The following is a 21,599-nucleotide window of genomic DNA, read 5'->3' as shown; positions in this document are numbered from 1 at the left end:
ATCACAAAGTGACAGTCGCCTCATTTGATATGAGTGGCAACTAATCGAGGTTCGAAGGCCAGCCCTCGAAGGGCTTGAGGCCGCCTCGCATCAAACAGAGCTGAGGGAGAAAAACCGAGATGAGCCCCAGCGGCCTTGCCCTGCCCCGCTCAGAAGTGGACAGGGACATCTTGACCTTTCTTGTTCAATTCTAACCTTGAGCCAAACCCGTAGAATCTACATCGAGGAGAGGCCAATAGGCCACCTGAGCCTATCGAACGACTCGGGCATCTACCGAGGGGTGGGTTAAGAAGTAGTGGAATGCCACATGAGGGCTCTACCAACCCTATCAGCGAATGATGGACCTGGATTCCACACAAATGTGCCTGTTAGTGAGCTCATTGAGCGTGACACTTGAGCTATTGAGGCAAGTGTTGTTAGCTCAGCCCCTCGATTGTGGAAGTCAAGGACGAGGTGACATGCGAAACACGGCCGACCCCCTATTAGACCCCCAATGGCTCAGGGGCTCGAGCCGCTCGATCCAAGATTGAGAGGCCGAGGTTTGAAGGCTAGCCCACATAGGATCCGAGGCCGCCTCGCATCAAACAAGAGCCAGGGGAGAAAATGCAAATGAGCCTCAGTGGCTTTTGCCCAACCCACATAGAGGCAGATAGGGTCATCTCAACCTTCTAGTTTAATCTGGTCTTTAGTCGAGCCCATAGAATCCTCATTAAGGGGGAATCTATTGGAAGGCAGGTCAAGGAGCAACAGAATGCCACTCGAGGGCTTTGCCAACCCTGTCGCAAAGCAACAGGATTGGATTTCGTTTGAACATCCCTGTTAGTGAGCTCATGAAGCGCGTCACTCGAGCCATCGAGGCAAGTGATGTCTCCTCAACCCTTCCAATTGCAGAAACCACGAATGGGGCGATAGTCACAAAATGAGCCAACCCTTGACTAAATCGCCGTGGACGAGGGCTCGGAGAAGGCTAGGCCAGCAATGAGACCAAACGCACGGTCACAAAATGATCATTAAAATCCTAAGTAAGGGGTACATGCGAATACAAGAGTAAATTCGCTACCCTCACTTTGGTCTCCAGTAACTTATGGCCCCAGCGACCGCAAGGGGTTAGATCTCACTCGGGGACTGATAAAGGTATAAATACCTCCTTTTTTCAAAACAGTCATTGCATCATACCTCTTCCTCATGTTAAGGTTAGCGGCAAGGTTTGTGGGAACAGATAAATGAGCATGCCTGGTAAGACTGCAAAAATCCATGCCCCGACAGCTATGGTAACTTTGCTCACGACCATAATCAAAATGTCCCCCTTATACACCTCAGGCATGACGGTCTTAATGAACAGAAGGGTCGAATCGCATAAACCTTTCTTCTCGAATGCAAAAGGAAAGAAAACAAGTTCAGACAAATGAAACAAAATTATGATACAAAATTATGAATCTGTTTTCGGACATAAAAGCACCGACACTTGTCCATAGATTATAGATAAATATTTATCAAACTCATTCGACTAACTACCTCCTCGGGGGGGGAGAACTATGTCTTTCATGCTGTCTACCAGGTTCTGTGCAATAGGAGTCACTGCCTTCTCAATCTCATCCAGCTCGAAGGCTTCATAGCCAGGCACGAAGCCGAGGCTCATTATCTCCAAGTCAATTTCCCAATCATAATGAGAGTGGGCAACAACAAAGGCTTGGGTGATCTCGGTGTGAAAGGCGTTCTCCTCAAGTTGGTGCACCCACGCCGTAATATCTACGGCATGGGCCGCAAGTGAGCCAGTTTCCTTCGGCCGCGCCACCCCTAGGTCATCGAAAACCACCCCAATGGCAGCACGCATTAGATCGTGCTCATCACTCTTGGCCTATAGAATCCCCCACACCTCGGTGAGCTCTATGCCTAGGTCGGCAGAGACGCTCTCGGCCTCCAACCTTTGGGCCACCATGGCTCCAAGATCCGCCCAGAGGGAGCTGACCCCCTAACACGCCTCGTCACGCTCTCGGACGGCCTGGCCGTGCTCCTCGTGGGCCATGCCACACTTCGAGTAGAGTCTTTCTATAGTCTAGCATAGCTCGTCTTGCTCCCTGCATAGCTTGGCAACCACCTCAGCATCCAGGTTCGCCTTCTGCTGTAGGGCCGCGGACCTCTCCTCGGCTTCTAGCTTGAGATCCCGCTCCCTCTCCAGCTTAGCCAGGAGGTCGACAACCCACTAGCAGGCCTCGGCATCCTTCTAGAGTAGCTCATCCCTCTCCTTTTAGACCCTAGCGACCATCTCCTCATCCTACTACACCCTCATCGAGAGATCCTAGAACGTCCCATGGATCTCCTCCACGTCCCGACGCGCCTTAGCTTCCCGCTGTTGGATGGCAGCAAGCTGAGCGCTCACATCTCCACGTAGCCAGGCCTCCTCAGTGAGGTGGTCCCATTCCACCTTCTTCTCATGGAGGAACTAGGATTTCTCCCGGCTATGAGCAATGAGGGACTGAAAAGAAGACCAGTGTCAAAAAACACAAAAATACATGAAGAAAGAAGAAAGCGAGAGGGAAGATCAAGCGGATACCTGGCCAGTGGGAACAATGACATCATGCAGGATGCCCCTAGCCTAGTTTAGGACATCCATCATAGCTGAGATCCCTTCATCAAGACTTTCCCGCTCTATGCTCTTGGTAGCATCGTCGAGCGAGAAGAGAATCGACGTTGGGTCTTGAGGATCCATCCACTGGAGCAGCGGCTCACCCCACATGGGTGAGCAGCTGCCCCCCAACATCAGGGCCAAGGGCGACCCCCCGCTAGTCTTCTCCACCACTGCCATGATGCCCAAGGAGCCTCCGGCCATGTCCCCCTCCGTTTGGCCTGCCTCAGGCACCGTCGCCTGGGCCACCGGTGGCGTGGATCATGCTACTCCCTCGGACACCATCGTGGCAGCATCTGGCTACACCTGGCTCATCATGGTCATGGCCAGCTCCACTTGCGATGCTTGGGCCTCGGCTTGAGGTGCCACACCCACCATAGAGGGTGCCACAAGCGCGAGAGGCAGCTCCATCCGCACCGACGTAGGCGACGGAGTCACCTCCGCCGTCATTTGCTCGGTGACCCCCGAGGGCGCTCCATTAGCCCTGGCGTCTGCTTGACCCACCGAGGGCACGGGAGCCACTACAAGCGGCGCCTGATCAACCGACGAGGCTGCAACATTGGCTCCGCTCCTACCCAAAATAGGAGCAACATCAGGCGACGGCGCCCATCCCGCCTAAAGAGCAACGCTCTTCTTGGGCGCCAGCGCCAAAGAACGGCCCCGTCTTAAGACTCTACAAGAGTTAAAAGGCATAAGGTCACACTGAAAAACAAAAAAACAAAAAAACAGAGGAATCAGTGACTTACGCCAGCGCTGTTTGATGGTAGGGTCATTTTGGGGATGAACCCCTAGATTCCTGCTCCAATTCATCTAGGCGGGACCATTTTGAGGCTACCCCCCTGCTCCCGGGCAGAGGGGCTCATCTCCGTTGCCTCCGAGGGTGCGACGACAGAGCCACCCCTCTTTGTCAATACCTCGAGCGTGGCGGTAGATCCATCCACCCCTATCAGCTCATGGGGCACGGTAGTGGAGCCACCCCCCTCCACCGGCACCCTAGGCATGGCGGTGGATTCGTCCGCTCCCACCGGTCCTGAGGATGGGCCAACAGTCTAGCCCGCCTCCTTCGGCCTCATGGCCACATCTTCCTCGATGTGGAATAGGAAGGGTCCCTGCATTGATGAGTGGGCACCTGTCAGCGCGTCCTTGCCTCCTAGGTCACCCCACTTAATGTTGGCAACTACCTCATCATAGTCCTCATCGTCATTGCCGTCGTCGTCATCACTATCTGTCTCCTCTCCTCACTCTCTTGCATGCTGCTTTTGAAGCATCTTCTTCCTCTTGAACTCCTTTGTGTTTCTATCCCACTCGGTCATGGTGCGATTTGCCATCGCCATAAGCGGGTCCTTCGGCAGTGGAGCTGGGCTATCCGTTAAGACAAGTCTCTTTGGCTGGTCCTGCTATCCTGAGGTCAGCATCAAGGGGTCGGGAATTCAAGTAAAAGGAAGCACGGGGAAAGGGAACTTACAAAGTCATTGAACCCTAGTTCTGGCCGCATTGGGGGTTGCCCCGGCACCAGGTACATGAAATCAAGGACAATGCCGGTGTTGTCCTTCAAAGGCTCCATCACCTCCTTGATGCGTTGCGCCACTTTAGAGGAGGGAGTACTTCGTCGACAAGCACCGTCCTTTTGAGCGATGCTACGAGCACCATCAGGTACAGGGGAAGCACGCGGCTCATCAGTGGCGCCACCCTCCATGTATGGTAGGCACCGATGATCCCCGATCCCTTCACGCCCCTCTCCTTCAGAGTTTGGAGGGCGGCGAGATGGCCCTTGATCTTCTTCTTGGCTTTGTCTAGGACACCCCACTTTCACAACTTTGGTACCTCTTCGATGACGCGCCTAGAGAATGCTGGCAAGGGGGCGGCAATGTTGTCTTTGACATAAAACCAATGCGAATGCCACCCCTTATTGGAGGTCGACAGACGCATTGACGGGTATTCATTCACCTGGTTGTTACGAACATGAATGCCGACATATCCCACTGGCATGCTCAGCTCTTGCTACCCGACCCGCTTCTTCAAAAGGTTGACGACAAAGAGATACCGCCATAGGTCAAAGTGGTGACTAATTCCCAAGAACCCCTCACACAGGGCGATGAACGCCGTAATGTGTTGGACCCAATTGAGAGAAAGGTGATGCAACTCCACCTTATAGTAATCCAGTAGCCCTCGAAGGAACTTGTGGGTGGGGATGGCAAATCCCTGCTCATGAAAGCGAGCAAAGGACACAACATAACCTTTGGGTGGCGATGGCTCATCGTCATTGCCGGGCAGCCACCACTCCTCGGCGGCGGTCAGCAGGCAAAGGTGGCCACAGCGAATGAGGCCCTCCAGGCATTGAGGGGTGATGTCGGATCTACACCATGGCTCCATAGAACAATTGGGAAGTGGTGGATGCGAGCTTGACGGCGGCTGCAATGTGGGTGCGGGAGGCTCAGCCGATTGGCGGTAGAAGTTGTAGATGCAAAAGCGAGAAGGCAAAGTACGAAACCCTAGGGGCGAACCCCTTGGTTTTATAGGGGCGACGGATGCGAGAAGGGCAACCATCCTCCTAGATCTCTGTGCCTGCCATGATACATCACCACGTCACATCGTGGGATATGCGTCCATAATCCCTATCCTTTCCCACCAAAAGTCGCACCAGACATTTCGCCTTCTCGGGCAGATTAGGACTCTTTTCCCATAGAGGGGATACGAGTCAAGAACCATTTCTCCAGCGCACCTAGGCCTAGGAGTTTGAGGGCTGGCCCAATAGTTTCGACGGTCATCCCAACGAGGGATGGGCCCGCAACTAGCCAGAACTCGAGCATATGAACCTCAAGGGAGTCTCGATCCACGATTGAGCCTCAATTGGGCTGGCCGTGGATGAATCCCCATGAATGGGATACCAGGGTTCCCTTTGAGCTATCTAGTTGTCAAAACACCAAATCTTACATCCATACACACGAAGGGTCTAAAATATCCCCCGGGCGACTCTATCCGAATCACCCGAGGGCTCAGGGGCTACACCCGATGGGTGCGCTCGCGCGCACCCTCAGTCAAATCAAAAAACCCCTAGGCGATTCTAGCCGAATCACCCAGGACTCGGGGGCTACACCCATCGGGTGCGCTTGTGCGCACCCTCTAGCAAGTCAAATCACCCTCAGGCGATTCTATCCGAATCACCCGAGGGCCTAGGCGCTACTATCGGGGACCTAATACTGGGATACCCAATGAGATGAAGCTAATAACCATCAAATGTCGATGCTTTCAAGCAGACAAGAATGTAACTGCACTTGTTGTCCATACGAACGGAGGTTGGTCGTGCCTCGCTCAGCCCCTAAGGGTTGGCTCCACCTTATCCGACCCCCAAGGGCTGGACTCTGCCTCGCCCAATGGCTAAGGGCTAGCTCTGCCTCGCTCGATGACCAAGGATGGGCATCGCCTCGCCCAACCCTCGTGGGCTAGCTCTGCCTCACCCGATGGCTAAGGGCTAGCTCCGCCTCACCTGACCCCTAAGGGCTAGCTCTACCTCGCCCGACCCCCTAGGGTCAGACTCCGCCTCGCTCGACGTCCTAGGGCTAGTTCCGCCTCGCCCGTTGACTACACCCTACTCCTTTATAATGATGAGCATAGGGTACAACAGGACATTGAAGTCAACCGCAATACCGAGGACCATGCCCTGCATGCCTGTAGGAAGGTACCATCAGGATATGATGGGATGAGCTCTTTAAGCCCTTTCTGGCTTGACAAAGCCTAAACAGTGTTGTAGGCACCGACTTTTTCCTTACAGTGTTGTGGGCGCTGCCATCAGCCCTCGGACATGAATCCTAACATAAATATACGACAACCACTACAATCTAGAAGGGAACTCACATCATCTACAGTGACGAACATATGTGAAAGCTCTAGTTTGGTTTTGGTAAATTGATAAAACCCTAAGTGCTAACCTAGTTTATCAAGTGATCATGAGATAGGTAGCACACTCCAAGTGATGAAGCAAATGAAGATCATGACATGATGATGGTGATGCCATGGTGATGATCAAGTGCTTGGACTTGGAAAGAAGAAAGAGAAAAATAAAAAGCGCAAGGCAAAGGTATAAACCATAGGAGCTATTTTGTTTTGGTGATCAAGACACTTAGTGAGTGTGATCACATTTAGGTTTGATAGCCATACTATTAAGAGGGGTGAAACTCGTATCAGAATGCGGTTATCAAAGTGCCACTAGATGCTCTAACTCATTGCATATGCATTTAGGATCTAGTGGAATGCTAACACCCTTGAAAATGTTTGTGAAAATATGCTAACACATGTGCACAAGGTGATACACCTGGTGGTTGGCACATTTGAGCAAGGGTGGAGAAGTTAGAGATGAAAAGAAGTTAGTCTTGCTGGTCACAAGGTGACCGGACGCTGGTCCTAGAGGAACCGGCACGTCCGGTTAGTTGTAACAGCAGAGATGCTGGTGTCGGTCAAACGACCGGATGCTAGGTCGCTTAGCGACCGGACGCTGGCGAGGTGTGTCCGGTCCTATTGTCGGGCAGCGCACAGAGGCTAGGGTCTCTGACCGGATGATGGCAGGGTCCGATCGTGCATGACTAGACGCGTCCAGTGGGCAAAATGCGTTTCTAGTACCTTACTGGAAATGACCGGACACTGGTGGCTCTGCGTTCGGTCAGTTATAATGCTACGTCCGGTCAACTCAAGTGACCATTGAGATTGGGACACGTGGCTGTCGTCAGGTGATCGGACGTTGAGGTACAACGTCCGGTCAATATGACCAGAGCATCCGTTCAGCCCGCGTTGTGCCCAGTGAAGGGGTACAATGGCTCTATTTCGTGGGGACTTCTATTTAAGCCCCATGGCCGGTTGAAGCTCACACCTTTGGCCATTTTTATTGACATAGCAACCTTGTGAGCTTAGCAAAAACCCTCCCACTCATCTCCATCATAGATTCATCATCTTTGTGAGATTGGGAGAGAATCTAAGTGCATTGCTTGAGTGATTGCATCTTGAGGCACTTAGTGTTCATGTTTCGCTGTTGATTTCACTTGTTACTCTTAGTGGTTGCCGCCACCTAGATGGCTTTGAGCAACGAGGATCGTTGAGCAGAGAGTGGTGATTGTCTCCGGCTCTGATCATGGTGATTGTGAGAGGTTCTTGACCTTTCCCCGACGGAGAGCCAAAAGGTACTCTAGTGGATTGCTCGTGGCTTGTGTGATCCTCATCTTGTATTGGTTGTGTGGCACCCTATTGAGGGTTTGGCGTGTGAAGCCAATTAGCGCGTGAACCTCCAAGTGAGTGTATCGCCACAATGAGGACTAGCTTGCCGACAAGTAAGTGAACCTCGGTAAAAATCATTGTGTTCATCATTGATTCCGAGGTGATTGGTCTTCATTGTTATTCATCCTTGTGATTGATTGGTTCCTTCATCTACACGGCGGTATAACCTTCTTGATCATTCTCTTTACATCACCGCTAACTAGTTGTCAAGCTCTTTAGTGTAGCTAGTTGTGAGAGCTTGCTTGCTTGGTTGGTGTGGCTCTTTAGTTAGCCTTTGAGAGCACACTAACATAGGGTAGTGTCATAGCTATTGTGTGGATAGATACTATCTAAACTAGAATTGCGGGAGGTGGCTTGCATTTTGAGTAGGCTAGCACAACACTTGCTTCGCCTCACAATTGTCTAACCATTTTGGTAAGTATTGTTGTAGAAATTTTTATTAGGCTATTCACCCCCCTCTAGCCATTAGGACCTTTCAATATGGTCACTTCTCCGTCTACTCCCCATAGGGTCATAGCTCGGCTCCCTAGCATGCCGCACCGTCCACCGATGTAGGATGCGACGTACCCACTTGCTGAATGAGGCTAGGGCATGGCCCCATTAGGATCAGCAAACATGCCATCCATGACATGGTCTGCCATGTCAGTAGCGTAGGCACAAGGGGAAAGGAAGACACAGCTCCTTCAAAGGACCTTCTCTACCCTCTGGTTTTTCCTCTTTCTCCCATCTGTATTCCCTGCTCCCCCTTGATCTATAAAAGGGAGGGCAGGGCACCCCACTAGGGGGACGGATCGATTCCACACACAACACATAGCCAAGCAGCAACCGAGCTCTTGGCATCCTTTTGACCTTTTCATCAGAGACTTGGGACCTATCCCTCTCTCGACCGTTTGTACCCCCTACTAGGAACCTTTTTTAGTACTAATAACACGAGCACCAGCAAACTAGACGTAGGGACATTCTGCTCGAACCAGTATAAACCTTGTGTCCTTTAGTACACCATCCGAGGCTAACGCACAACAAATATAAATTTTCTAGTTGGTGTCTATTCAAAACATCGACACTACTCTTAGACAAGTTTCTGCCATGAATGATTTTAGCAAAAAAATAAAGGAGAATAAAGAAACTTTATTAATAATAATCCAGTGATGCAACACTTTTAGAAAGAAATCCAATGACTGTGCCAAATTAATTGAAAAAAGGTAGATGGCAAGCTCTCCTAGACATAGGACAATGAGTATAGAATTATGGATCCATGCCAGTTCCATATTACCTCCTCAAAAGCCCAATCATCATATCTATCATTTGAATCACTTGCTTTAGGGGACCAAATCAAGCCTTCTATTATGCTAGTTGTTGATGCAGAAAGTGACCAACACGTAAATATTTGTAGTTTTGTCATATGTTGTGATCGGATGTGGCCTAGCACTCAATGACACAGGGTTTATACTGGTTCAGGCAACGTAACCTATGTCCAGTTTGAGTCGGTCGGTGACTTTATTCTTGAGCCCAGGTGCTCGAAGTTTGCAGTGGGGTTACAAACAAGAAGGAGAAAGATGGGGGGTACAAGAGGTCCGATCGGACTCTGGTCTAAGGGGCCGAGAGTGATGGGAGCTCTGCTATGTGTTAAGTGTTTGAGTGTGTGCTTATGGTTTGAACCTAGTGGTTCTGTTGTTGTGTCCTAGTGAACTAATTGATCCCCCTATTTGGGAGAGAGCGCATCCCCTTTTATAGATGGACATGATGGCTTTACAAGTGAGAGGGAGAGAGTGTACATATGCTAAGTCTTGTTGCCCACGCTATCGGGTATAGGATGATTATAGGTGCCCATAACACCGTTAATGTCAGATGCATGTAGGAGGTCATATAGTCTTCTTCAGGTATGGCAGACGTCGATGCCTACCATACTATTAATACCCAAAGTCATGCAAGGGGTTTTACCATGTTTGCCTAGTATGGTAAATGTCGGTGCCCACAACACTGTTGATGCCTCAGAGGCACGTGGGGCGAGCTTTACCGTGTTTGTCTGGTGTGGGAGTTTATGGCACCCACAACACTGTAGGGGAAATGTTAGCGCCTACAACACTGCTTGGGTTCTATCATGCCAGGAAGGTCGTAGGGTACTATTCGGCAAGTGTATAGGGTATGGTCCTTGGTATTGCGGTTGACTTGGGTGCCCTGCCTTACTTTCTTCGTCTGTTGCCTGGTCCTTATCGAGCGGGCGTCCCCGGTCAGTTGGTCCTAGTCAGCTCTAATTGCGCCAGTTGGAGAAGAGCAGTGAGCAGGGGTTTGGCGCATCCCAGTTGAAGACGTGGGTCAGAGTTGGAAGTGGTATTTGGCTAGGCCTTCTGGTTAGAGAGGTGGCTGGAGTCGGAGGCGAGGCCTTCCAGTCAGAGAGGCAGACCAGAGTCGGAAGCGGGCGCCATTCCTTCTTGGCCAGGCCTTCCGGTCGGAGACTGGATTGCCCTTCAATGTCGTTTAAGGTATTTGGGTCAGCCCATAAGTTGTGCGTCGTTCACAACATCATCTGCTGGGCCGAGTCTTTGTTGGGAAGCCAGTCCATGAGGGACCTTGGGTTTATGAACCTGACAGGAGCCCCTGAGCCCCTGAGCGATTTAGGTAGAATCATCTAGGGGATTACTATTTTGATGGTGGGTGCGCGCAAACGCACCCATGGGTGTAGCCCCCGAGCCCCCGGGCGATTCGGGTAGAATCGTCTGGGGGGTTTTTTGTGTTGCTAGCGGGGGAAGTTTCATTTTGTCAGTGGGTGTGCACGAGTGCACCCACAGGTGTAGGCCCCGAGCCCCCAGGCGATTCGGGCATAATCGTCTGGGGGGTTTTGTCAGCGGGCAGTTTAGGGATCGAGGTAGTTTTCAGAGATTGGGTGAGACGGAGCTCATGGATCCTGACATCGAATGTTTTAGGGATCGGGAGAGATGGAGCGCGTGGATCCTAGCATCAGGCGCACATGTCGAGCACAGTCGAGATAGTTTTTTAGGGATCGGGCGAGACAAAGCTCATGGATCTTGGTGTCGGGCGCACACGTCGGGCACAGGTCGTGGTAGTTTTTAGGGATCGAGCAAGACGGAGCTCGCAGATCCTAGCGTGGGGCGCACGCATTGGGCATAGCCGAGGTAATTTTTAGGGATCAGGCGAGACAGAGCTCGTGGATCCTAGTGTCAGGCACACGTGTCGGGCACAACCAAGGCAGTTTAGGTGTCTTGAGCCTGTGAGCCCTGTTTGGGCTTTGATAGGGGTCGGTTGAGTTTTGTGCATTACCTCATCCTCGGTTTCTCGCAACCATAGGGGCTGAGCTAATGTCGCTTGCCTCGATGGCTCGGGCTTGAGTGACGCGCTCGGTGAGCTCGCTAACAGGTATGATCGAGTGAAATCTGGGTCCGTCGTTCGTGACAAGGTCGATATAGCCCTCTTGTGACATTTCACTGCTTCTTAACCTATAACCCGGCAGATGCCTAGGTTGCTCTAGAGACCAACCTGGATGGCCCACTGGCCTCCCCTCGATGGAGATTCTATGGGTTTGGTAGAGGTTTGGGATCAAACGAGAAGGTTGAGATGACCCTGGGTGAGGGATGCTCGGGGCTCATCTACGTTTCCCCCCTAGCTCTGTTTGACACGAGGCGGCCTCGAGCCCTTCATGGGCTAGCCTTCGAACCTCGGTCAGTCGTTGCTCATGTTGAATGAGGCAACTGCCGCTTCATGACGCAACATAGAGTGTTGTGATGCATTTAACTGCATATACGATGCCTTAGCCCTCGAGCCCCCAAACAATTCGGGTAGAATCATCTGGGGGCATGGATGTATGGAATGAATGAATGCATGTATGGATGTATGAATGATTATATAAAGAATATAGCGGGGGTTGGTAATGTTACCTTGATGACTCAAGTAATGGGGTTTGAAGAGCTCCAACCGAAAATGTCCGACTGGGATCCATGCTCGTCGTTCATGATAGAGTAGGCATGGCCCACATGGGGCATCCCTTTGCTCCTTACCTATCTCTTGGTGTTTTCCTAAGCCGTTCGATTGACTCAGGAAGCCTGGTGGTCTCTCCTGGTCGGAGATCCCATAGTTGGGCCTTTCCAAGTCCTACCTAGGAAGGCAGAGGGCCGCCTACATGAGGTGGTGCTTTGTTTCTCGTGTTCGGTCTTGCGGTAGTGGTGGGCCATACCTAGGCCATGTCCTGTCTGACCAGGCGCAATTCCATCAGGCAGAGCGCGTCCCATCGGTCAGGGCACGTCCCGTCGTTTGCCATCCGCATTGAATGGGGGAAGGGAGAGGGTTTCTCACCCCAATCCTTTCACCTTTCCTCAACTACTTAGCCTCTTCTTCAAATAGGGGAAGGGAGAAGGAAAGGAGAACTCACAGACCCGTTCATGATTCTAAAGCATGATGTCGAGTTGGAGGTCCCCCAACATAGATGAGATGGTGCTGGCCGCCTTCGCCGAGAAGGGGCTAGTTCCGTCGAAGGAGGAGGCGCACTGGAGGGTGCCGTAGGTCGCTGGCTTTGTCACCGTCTGCGAGGCCTTCATTCGGATGGAGCTGTACATGGACTCCTTTTGGCAAATCTTCTCTGAGTGAGCCTTGTCAGAGGGGAAGATGCTCAGGACTACGCTGGTAGGAGGTTTTGTCCCTACAACTGCTTAGATTGGCCAGTTCATAAAGTTTGATGAGACATCCTCTAGCCATGGTGGCCATACTTCGGCAGGCAGCGTCCTCGCCTAGGAGCTGCCTCGACTGCATGAGAAGGTTAGGAGCTCCATGCTCTTCTGCTGAGCATCTATGGGTGCGATGCCCTTGAGGTACCCATTGTGTTCGCTAAAGTTGAGGGAGTGGAACCGGGTGGGGCCCTTGCGGCGGTGGTTATGCCCAGTGACATGTGCTATGGCCTCTCTTTTGGGATCAGCTGATACCGCCGAGCAGCCACAGTAGTATTTGGAGTAGAAGTAGTCAGAAAATGTAATCATTAAGTTCGTGGGGGAGCCCCCGTGTGAATAGTTTTTTATATCAATGAATACATCAGTTCTATTTTGTGATAGACTCACTATTTGTTTCTTGTTTTTTATCCTAGCATAGCTTTGTTTTTATCCTTTCTTTATCGCACCTGCCCGTTTGTTTCGTAGGCTACAACTTTTGAGAACCTAGGCATGGCCCGCGAGGCTCGGCTACTTGTAACCATAGGTCGTGGCGGGGTGCGCTCGATCGGAGTAAGAACAAAGTCATGTAGGGTAATCAAAGGAACATAATACGCTTTTATTTGGAAGAAAAAAGTTTTTACCATGTGATAGTAAAAAAGAGAGGTAGTATTTAGTATTGTACCCTCATGGAGCCCTCGAGTGACCCAGGCTAAAAGTGTTTGGGCTGGGGTGCCTTACAGGAGCAAGTGTTGAACAAAAGCGGTAAGACCGAATTTAGGGGAAAAATGATGTAGTTGTTCAATGTTCCAAGTATTAGTGAGAACGTTGCTGTTGTCGTCCTTCAGTTGATAGGCGCCCGGTCGGATCACCTCGGTTACCATATAGGGTCCTTCCCATGGTGGAGAGAGTTTGTGTTTCTCCTTCATTGATTGGGTCCTCCGAAGTACGAGATCACCGACTTCGAGGATCATCCCCCTGATCTTCCTTTTGTGGTACCTACGGAGAGTTTGCTGGTAGCGAGCGGAGTGGACGACGGTCGTTTCATGGGCCTCCTCAAGTAGGTCGACTGCGTCTTGCTGAGCCTCCATGGCTCGGTCATGGTCGAAAGCCTTCACTCTTGGGGCACCATGATTGAGGTCGGAGGGCAGCACTGCTTTAGCTCCGTAGGCCAGGAAGAAGGGTGTGAACCCGGTGGATCGGTTTGGGGTCGTTCTCAGGCTCTATAGGATCATTAGGACCTCTGTGACCCATCGCTCGGTGTACTTGTTGAGTCAGTCGAAGATGCGTGGCTTAAGTCCTTAGAGGACCATGCCATTGGCACGCTCGTGTAAGGAAAATGGACCCTAGGCCTACTTATTTTGGATTTTGGTGTTTGATGACCAACACAACCAAATTGGACTAATGAATTTGCAAGTGATTGTTTTGTAGTTCAATAGGGTACAAGACATGACTTGGACAAAGGCAACGTGATGATCCGATGATCAACACCATAAGTAAGACCTTAGAAGCACAAGAGAAGACCCAAGATATCAAGCAAAGTCTAAGCACAAAGATAGGAACCAAGCTAGACATAAGATCTTGAAGAAACGAGCTCACAGAGGTGACCGGACGCTGGTAGCATAGTGACTGGATGCCCCGTTCAAGAGGCTTGGTAACAGCAGCGACCGGACGCTGAAAAAGCAAATCGACCAGACGTAGGACAACAGAGTCCAGTCGAGTACAGAGAGGTTCCAAAGCGGCAAAATTGCAACCAGACATGTCCGGTGGTAAGTGACCAGATGTTGGCAGCGTCCAATCAGCTGATCATGGCTCTAACGGTCCAGACGACCGGACGCGTCCGATTAGGACGACCTGAGCGTCCGGTCAGTAGCAGAAAAGCGGAATTTTGTCCCCAATGGCTACTTTCTCAGTGGGGCTTATAAATAGACCCCAACCTACCATTTGAAGGGTGTGGAGCTAAGAAAACATATCAAGGGTGTTGATAGACCATTTTAGTGATCTCTACTTGCATAGTGCTTAGTGATTCATTAGGTGATTAGTGTAGGTGCTTTGCGAAGTGTTTAGGTTGATTAGACCACCGCTTATGTGCTTGCTCTAGGTTTAGGCCTAGTGTTTAGTGAGGTTTGCATACCTTTTACCACTCGATGCTTGTGTGCACCATTGTTGTACATTGGAGGGGCTTGTAGTCTTGTGAGATCACACCAACCCCGTTTTTGGTGTGGCCGTCATCGTGTACCGAAGGGAACAAGGCCCACGGTGTTTTGGTCGAAAGCTTCATAGTGAAGATGGCGGGGAGCATCTAGGAGAGGCTTGCTAGAAGGCACGTCAGAGACCCACTTGCACATGGGGAAGGCCCGAGGCTATCCATGGAGTTACTCGACCGGGAGCTTGGCCCTTGTGAGGGATTCCTTGCGAGGGGCTCCAACGAGGACTAGGGGAAAGTTTGCGTGCTTCTCGATACCTCGATAAAAATACCAAAGTCATTGACAAAAGTTTGCATATCTCTACCTTGCTCTTTAGCTTCTGCATTTACATTGATTGTATTACTCCTTTTGTGGTAGAGATAGCAACACACTAGCAAAATCGTAGTTGCACATTTAGATAGTTTATCTATTGCATAGGTTTTGCTAGGGTTAGAAAAATAGGCCATAGTTTAGAGTTAGAATTTTAAGTTGCCTAATTCACCCCCCTCTTAGGCGTCATGGTCCCCTACAAGTGGTATCAGAGCTGATTGGCTCAATTTGGACCTTTGGCTTAACTGCCATTGAGCCGACGCTATTTAGAGTGGTTGGGATGGATACCTCTAGGCCTCTGCACTTTAACGACACTAACTTCCCTTACTATAAAGCTAGAATGGTTTGTCACCTTGAGATAGTTGATTTGGGTGTTTGGAGAGTCACTCGTGATGGGATGAAACACATTAAGAATCCTGATAAACCCACAAAGAGTGAAGAAAAGGAAATGCATTTCAATGCTAGAGCTAAGAATTGCTTGTTTGAATCATTTAACATGGATGTCTTTAACCAAGTGTTCACTTTAAATATGACACATGAAATTTGGTTAAAGCTTCAAGAGCTTCATGATGGCACAAGTAATGTCCATGAGTAAAAACATTGTCTAGCTAAACAAAATTATGATTCCTTTAAAATGAATGATGATGAGCTTGTTCATGATATGTATTCTTGTTTGAATCTAATTATCAATGAGCTCCATTCAATATGATTAACAAAGCTAGATAATGCGGACATCGTGAGGAAGATCATCTCTGTGCTACCACAAAAGAAATATGCAAACATCATCACCATCCTTTACAACATGGAGAACTTGAGCACCATAACCCCGGGCATAGTCATTGGCAAGATAGTGGCATTTGAAATGTCACATAAGATGGGTCAAGATGAAACCTCTTCATTGAGCAAAGGCAAAGCCCTCGCATGTAGCGAGAAAAAGAAGATGAAGGGCAAGCAAGTTGAGACAAGCTCAAGCTCAAGCACCTCAAGTGAAGATGATGAAGAAGAAGAAGAAGATGATGATGATGAAGTAATGGGGATGGATCTGAAATTTTTTTCTGGTCGATTTTGATATATGGAACATCAAAATCCGAGTTTGTATACGAAAACTACACCAGTTTTAAGAATTGGCTCCGAATTAGAGGACAAAATGGGAACAATGTGCGCAAAATTGGTAACGACGGCAAGAATTTGATGGAAACAATAGGGGAAAACACACAAATTGGACTCTAACATGACCTAACCAGTAACAAGACCTCGACCAGGACACAAACTCAACACGACGGACTCTAAAACTGAAATATGCAAAGGCTATGGCGTGGAAGGTTCTAGGACAGAAAAAAACATGACACTGGACTTTGGGACGAATGTGAAACACTCCAAACTAGGGGATAAATGTGAACCTGACGGTATACCTTAGCTCTGATTACCACTTAATGGGGACAGAGATCCTAATCTTCCGTCAGGTAGTGATAACTATCGTTGTGGCAAAGAATGACACACCAATCTGGCTTCAGATCGAAAGATCAAACCCTGCAATCTTAGCACCACAACTCCTCTAGTTATCAACCGAGACACGGATCCGATTGACCTTGCCAAGTAGGCTAATCCCTGCCTACACAATGAAGAACACAAGCAAGAACAAGAAAGAAAGCAACCAAATTGCAGATGAATGATTAATCTCACGAAGTTGGGGTCTCACAAACCGATGAATGATGAAACTGTTCTTGACAGATTAATCTAAGCAAAACCCAAAACCTAATGACGGCAGTGGTGTATGATTATAAAGGTCTTAGGGTCATCGCCGACCCTGGACGCGTCCCCTAAAGGCCCAAACACGATACACGGTCCAACAGACCAAAAGATGGTGTCACAGCACCCTGGTAGATTCTGGATGCTAACTTATTTTGATGATTCCTGTTGATTCTGAAGGGATTTTGACATTAGACCACTCAGATTGGCTTCCTTATCAAATTATCTTTCAAACCATAGGTGGATTGTTGAAAACGAAGTCCGGATGCGTCCTGGGTGACTAGTTTAAGGCAGACTGGTTCTAGAGGCCGAAATAGACTCGAACTTGAGTTGCTTTGGGCCTCCACCTCGGGGACTCAAACCGAATTAGCCTTGGACCTCCTTCTTGACTTGGACACCCTTGCTGGCCTCCTACCCCTCCATACCATGTGCCAAACATGGTCATATGCATGGGTGTCATGTCCTCATCATTCACTTAGGAGCACACAACCTCATATGTAAATTCAGAATCATCACTTCACAATGCACCTATTACCCCTGCTGAGAACACAGGTAATGCTCATGGTGCTACACTCACAAAAGGTGAGAAATGTTTTAATGTACTAAAATTTTCCACAAACCATGCTATTATAGAGCAATTGTTAGTGGAACCCTCTCTTGATTTATCTCTGTCCCATGATAATCTGCTTGAAGTTCCTTGTGATAAAGATGAATTGGTTGATGATGCTTCAGTTTTACATGTTTTGGAACCAGTCACTTGTGCTGAAAATAAACATGTTATTCATATTGCTAATAAAACTGATGAGTTCAAACTGTTGTCTTCTTTACATACTTTGGGTTACATTGAATTTGATGTTTTGTGTAACCTAGATTGTTTGGAGGAGAGCCTTTTTAAATATGTTGATTTGCTTTGATTTTCTAAACACACATATTATGTTATTGGCAAATATAACAATAAGGAACAATATATGATACATCGAGTATACATTCATAGTAATATGAATTTTCCTTTTGTTGTACAAGGTTATGATCGTTTAGAGGGCAGCCATAATAATACAAACATTTTCTCATGTTCCTCAAAGAAACAAGTTCACTTCTAAGAAGGGGGGCATTGTTGGTGGCTAGCTATGTCTGCTAGACTATCTATTCCTGCATTGTCTTTGGTTAGTTCTAATCTTTTGTAGGATAGTGTTGACATATATCGTGTGCATTTGGATCATGTAGTTTACATGCTTGCTAAAATTTTTTGAAAACACGGTCATGTTCCTTCTCACACTTATTTCAGTTCCCTTTGTCTTCGTAACCCCGTTCTCCTTTATGTTGTGCAGGATTAGTTTCAAGCACAATCGACACCGAGGATGGCTTTTTGTCAAGAAGGGGAGGATGATGAGGACATGACACCCATGCATATGACCATGTTTGGCACAAGGTATGGAGGGGTAGGAGGCCAGTAAGAGTGTCCAAGTCCTCATCATCCTCAATCTAAGAAAAACCCAAAACCTAATGACGGCGGTGGCGTATGATTATAAAGGTCTTAGGGTCATCACCGACCCTAGACACGCCCCCTAATGGGCCCAAACATGATACATGGTCCAACAGACCAAAAGATGGTGTCGCAGCACCCTGGTAGATTCTAGATGCTGACTTGTTTTAACGATTCCTGTTGATTTTGAAGGGCTTTTGACATGAGGCTACTTGGATTGGCTTCCTTATCAAATTAGCTTTCCAGCCATAGGTGGATCATCAAAAACAGAATCCGGATGCGTCCTGGGTGACTAGTTTAAGGCAGACTGGTCCTGGAGGCCGAGACAGACTCGAACTTGAGTTGCTTTGGGCCTTCACCTCGGGGACTCGAACCGAATTAGCCTCGGGCCTCCTTCTTGACTTGGACACCCTTGCTAGCCTCCTACCCCTCCATATCATAAGCCAAACATGGTCATATGCATGGGTGTCATGTCCTCATCATGAAGATTCAAGTGAAGATGATGAATCTTCCTCCTCCACCTCTGACCTTGATGAAGAATCAATCAAACTAATCAACAAGGTGGAGAAGATGATCTAAGGGCTCAATGTCAAGGGTGTGCCCATCCAAATCCAAGATCTCATTTTCATCAATCAAAGAAATGAGCAAAGAAAGAGAGGATGCTATGGATGCGGTGAGTTGGGGCACTTTGTGGAAGTTTGTCCAAACAAGCTCACACCCAAAACAAAGAAGGCATGCAAGAACCAAGCCCTCACATCAATAAGATCATGGGTGATTCTTCAAGTGAAGAAGAACACCATCACAAGAGGCGAGGGCATAAGCACTCATCATCAAGCTCTTCTTGTATGTGCCTTATGGCATGAGGTAACGAAAGCTCATCCTCTAGTGAGAGTGATAGTGATGATGAAATGCCTTCTTATGATAAAATTGTGCAACAAAATCTTAATTATGCTAAAGTTTGCACTAGTCAACAAAAGAAGCTTGAAAAAATAAAAGAAACGCTAGATAGTTCACAAGAAGCATATAATACTTTGCTTGAACAATATGAGAACTTTGCTAATCTCAATGTTGAACTATCTACTAAAATTGAGCAACTTAAGGCTAGTGCAACAACAAATACATGCACAATCAATGATGAGCAACTTGTAAAGAAAAATGAAAAATTAAAAGAAAAGATAGCTAGCTCACAAGATGCTTATAAAAGTTTGCTTGCTAAAATAGAAACCATGTGCAAACATTGTGATGAGCTAACTAATAAAGTTGCTAATCTTGAAGCCTTTAGTACAACCCCCACCAAGGCATCTAAAAAGGAAAGTTCTACCTTTAACATGTCTAAAACGGATGCCTCTACTTCTTATAATGATTTATGTTTAGACTCGTCTTTGTGCAACCAAGTTTATGTTGAGAAAGTTGTTGTAGAGACATGCACACAAGAGGTTGCAAAGGAGAATGAGCAACTCAAGCAAGAAGTAACTTGCCTCACCAAAGACTTGATTCAAGTGAAAGGCAAGGCGAAGCAAGCCCAACTTCATCAAGATAACACCGTCAAGGGAGTGAAGAAGCTTGATGAAGGACAAACCGTGGTTTGCTATGTATGCCACAAGGAAGGTCACAAGTCCTATGAGTGCAATGTGAAGAATGGGGGAGGAGCAAAGAAGAAAGAGAAGAAGCAAACAAGCTAGCTCTCTAACACCTACATCAACAAAGTGGACAAGAAGGCCTCCACACCATACTTGTTAAAGAAGAAGAAAAATGACAAGGTGGTGGCCATCAAGGTTAACAAGCAAGCCAACAATAGGGTCAAACGCTTTTGGGCGCCAAAGGAAATCATTTCCAACATGAAGAGGACCAAGAAGGTTTGGATCCCAAAAGGGAAGTGAGAAGTCCGATGGACCTCGGGGAATTTGGAGACTTGGCAAAGGTTGGGTGCATTTCATGGGGTGCATCATGATGGACAAAATCATTACCAAGTGGGTTAGTGAATACTATGGACCCAAATTCCCCTTCCCATGTTAGGTAACTAGATTCAATTTTCTTCAAGTAGTACTAGATTTAAATTCCTACAAGTGATATCTTTAAGCATCTAGTTACATTTCATGCCTAGGTTTGCATTTCCATGCTTATGTCTTTTGTCATGTATACACTAGGTATATCTTATGGTAGGTTTGCTCGGTTTTATTCTTAACCCTTGGAGCAAATCTACAAGGTTTAAAAGTATTTAGGAGCACGGCACATAGCTTATCCTTCGATTGTTCATCTAATATGTGCCAAAGTCCAAATTGTAGATAATTTCTCCTGAATATCATCTTCGAAAATGACTTTCACACTCATGTGATGTCATCTTTCAAGTGGTATTTTTTATTCTAAAATCAATGTGCATGTTTCCTACAAGTATTTCATACTTGAGTGCACAAATTTAGGGGGAGGTTACTCTACAAGTTAGATGCTTTGAGACTAACATCTTTTTAAGCTTATCATGTGTGTAGTAGTCTCATTGCAAGGAAAATGGAGTCCCCGGAGTTAAGCATCATACTTCAAATATCCACCACCTATTGCAAGTGGTAGAAATCAAATTGGGTTCCACATGTGGTATTTCTAAACTAATATCATCATGTTGATTTCATTTTGATATTTATATGCTTTCTCCATGCATTATATAGATTAAATTCCCTTAAGCAATAATTTGCCAACTATGCATATGCTTTGCCTTCTACCATATGTACGCATAGATTTAGGGGGAGCTTAGTCTATATAATGTGAGAGTTAAATTTTGTGACCTATTCCACTCTACATACAAAGGATCACAAAGTTTGACCCTCTCTTGTGCTACTAATGTCTTCCTTTTTGGTGTTTGATTCCAAAGGGGGGGATTTGGAGGACCAAAAGCAAGCATTAATTTATAGGACCAAAAGCTAGATCATAATAATTTACAAAGTGGTAATGGTCTACAAGTGGTGATGGTCCAAGAAAGGGAGGATAGTGGATTATGGATTGCCCATGTGATGGGAAGAATTTGTAGCAAGCAAGGCTTAAATCCATAATGCCACATGGGGACATTTGCATGGGCAAGATAAGTTTTTATGTAGTATCTTGTGGTCATACAAGTAGTATCTTTTAGCATCATATAACCTTGCCCCTTACATTACATCCTATCAAGTAGATAGCTTTTAAATTGCAAATTTTTATTATTTGCTTGCTTTGGTCGTGTTGTCATCAATCACCAAAAATGGAGAGATTGTAAGGAAAATGGACCCTAGGCCCATTTATTTTGGATTTTAGTGTTTGACGACCAACACAACCAAATTGGA

General features: G+C 47.7%; 1 pseudogene; it reads right to left on the bottom strand.

Moving 5' to 3' along the window:
• LOC136469512 (probable protein phosphatase 2C 58) overlaps positions 1-21,599 on the bottom strand; it is a 54,763-nt pseudogene that overhangs the window by 21,362 nt on the left and 11,802 nt on the right.

Source organism: Miscanthus floridulus, chromosome 8 (genome assembly GCF_019320115.1).
Source record: "Miscanthus floridulus cultivar M001 chromosome 8, ASM1932011v1, whole genome shotgun sequence".
In the NCBI taxonomy this organism is placed as follows: domain Eukaryota; kingdom Viridiplantae; phylum Streptophyta; class Magnoliopsida; order Poales; family Poaceae; genus Miscanthus; species Miscanthus floridulus.
Note: the sequence above shows the minus strand (reverse complement) of the source record. Positions and strands in the feature narration are given on the sequence as shown.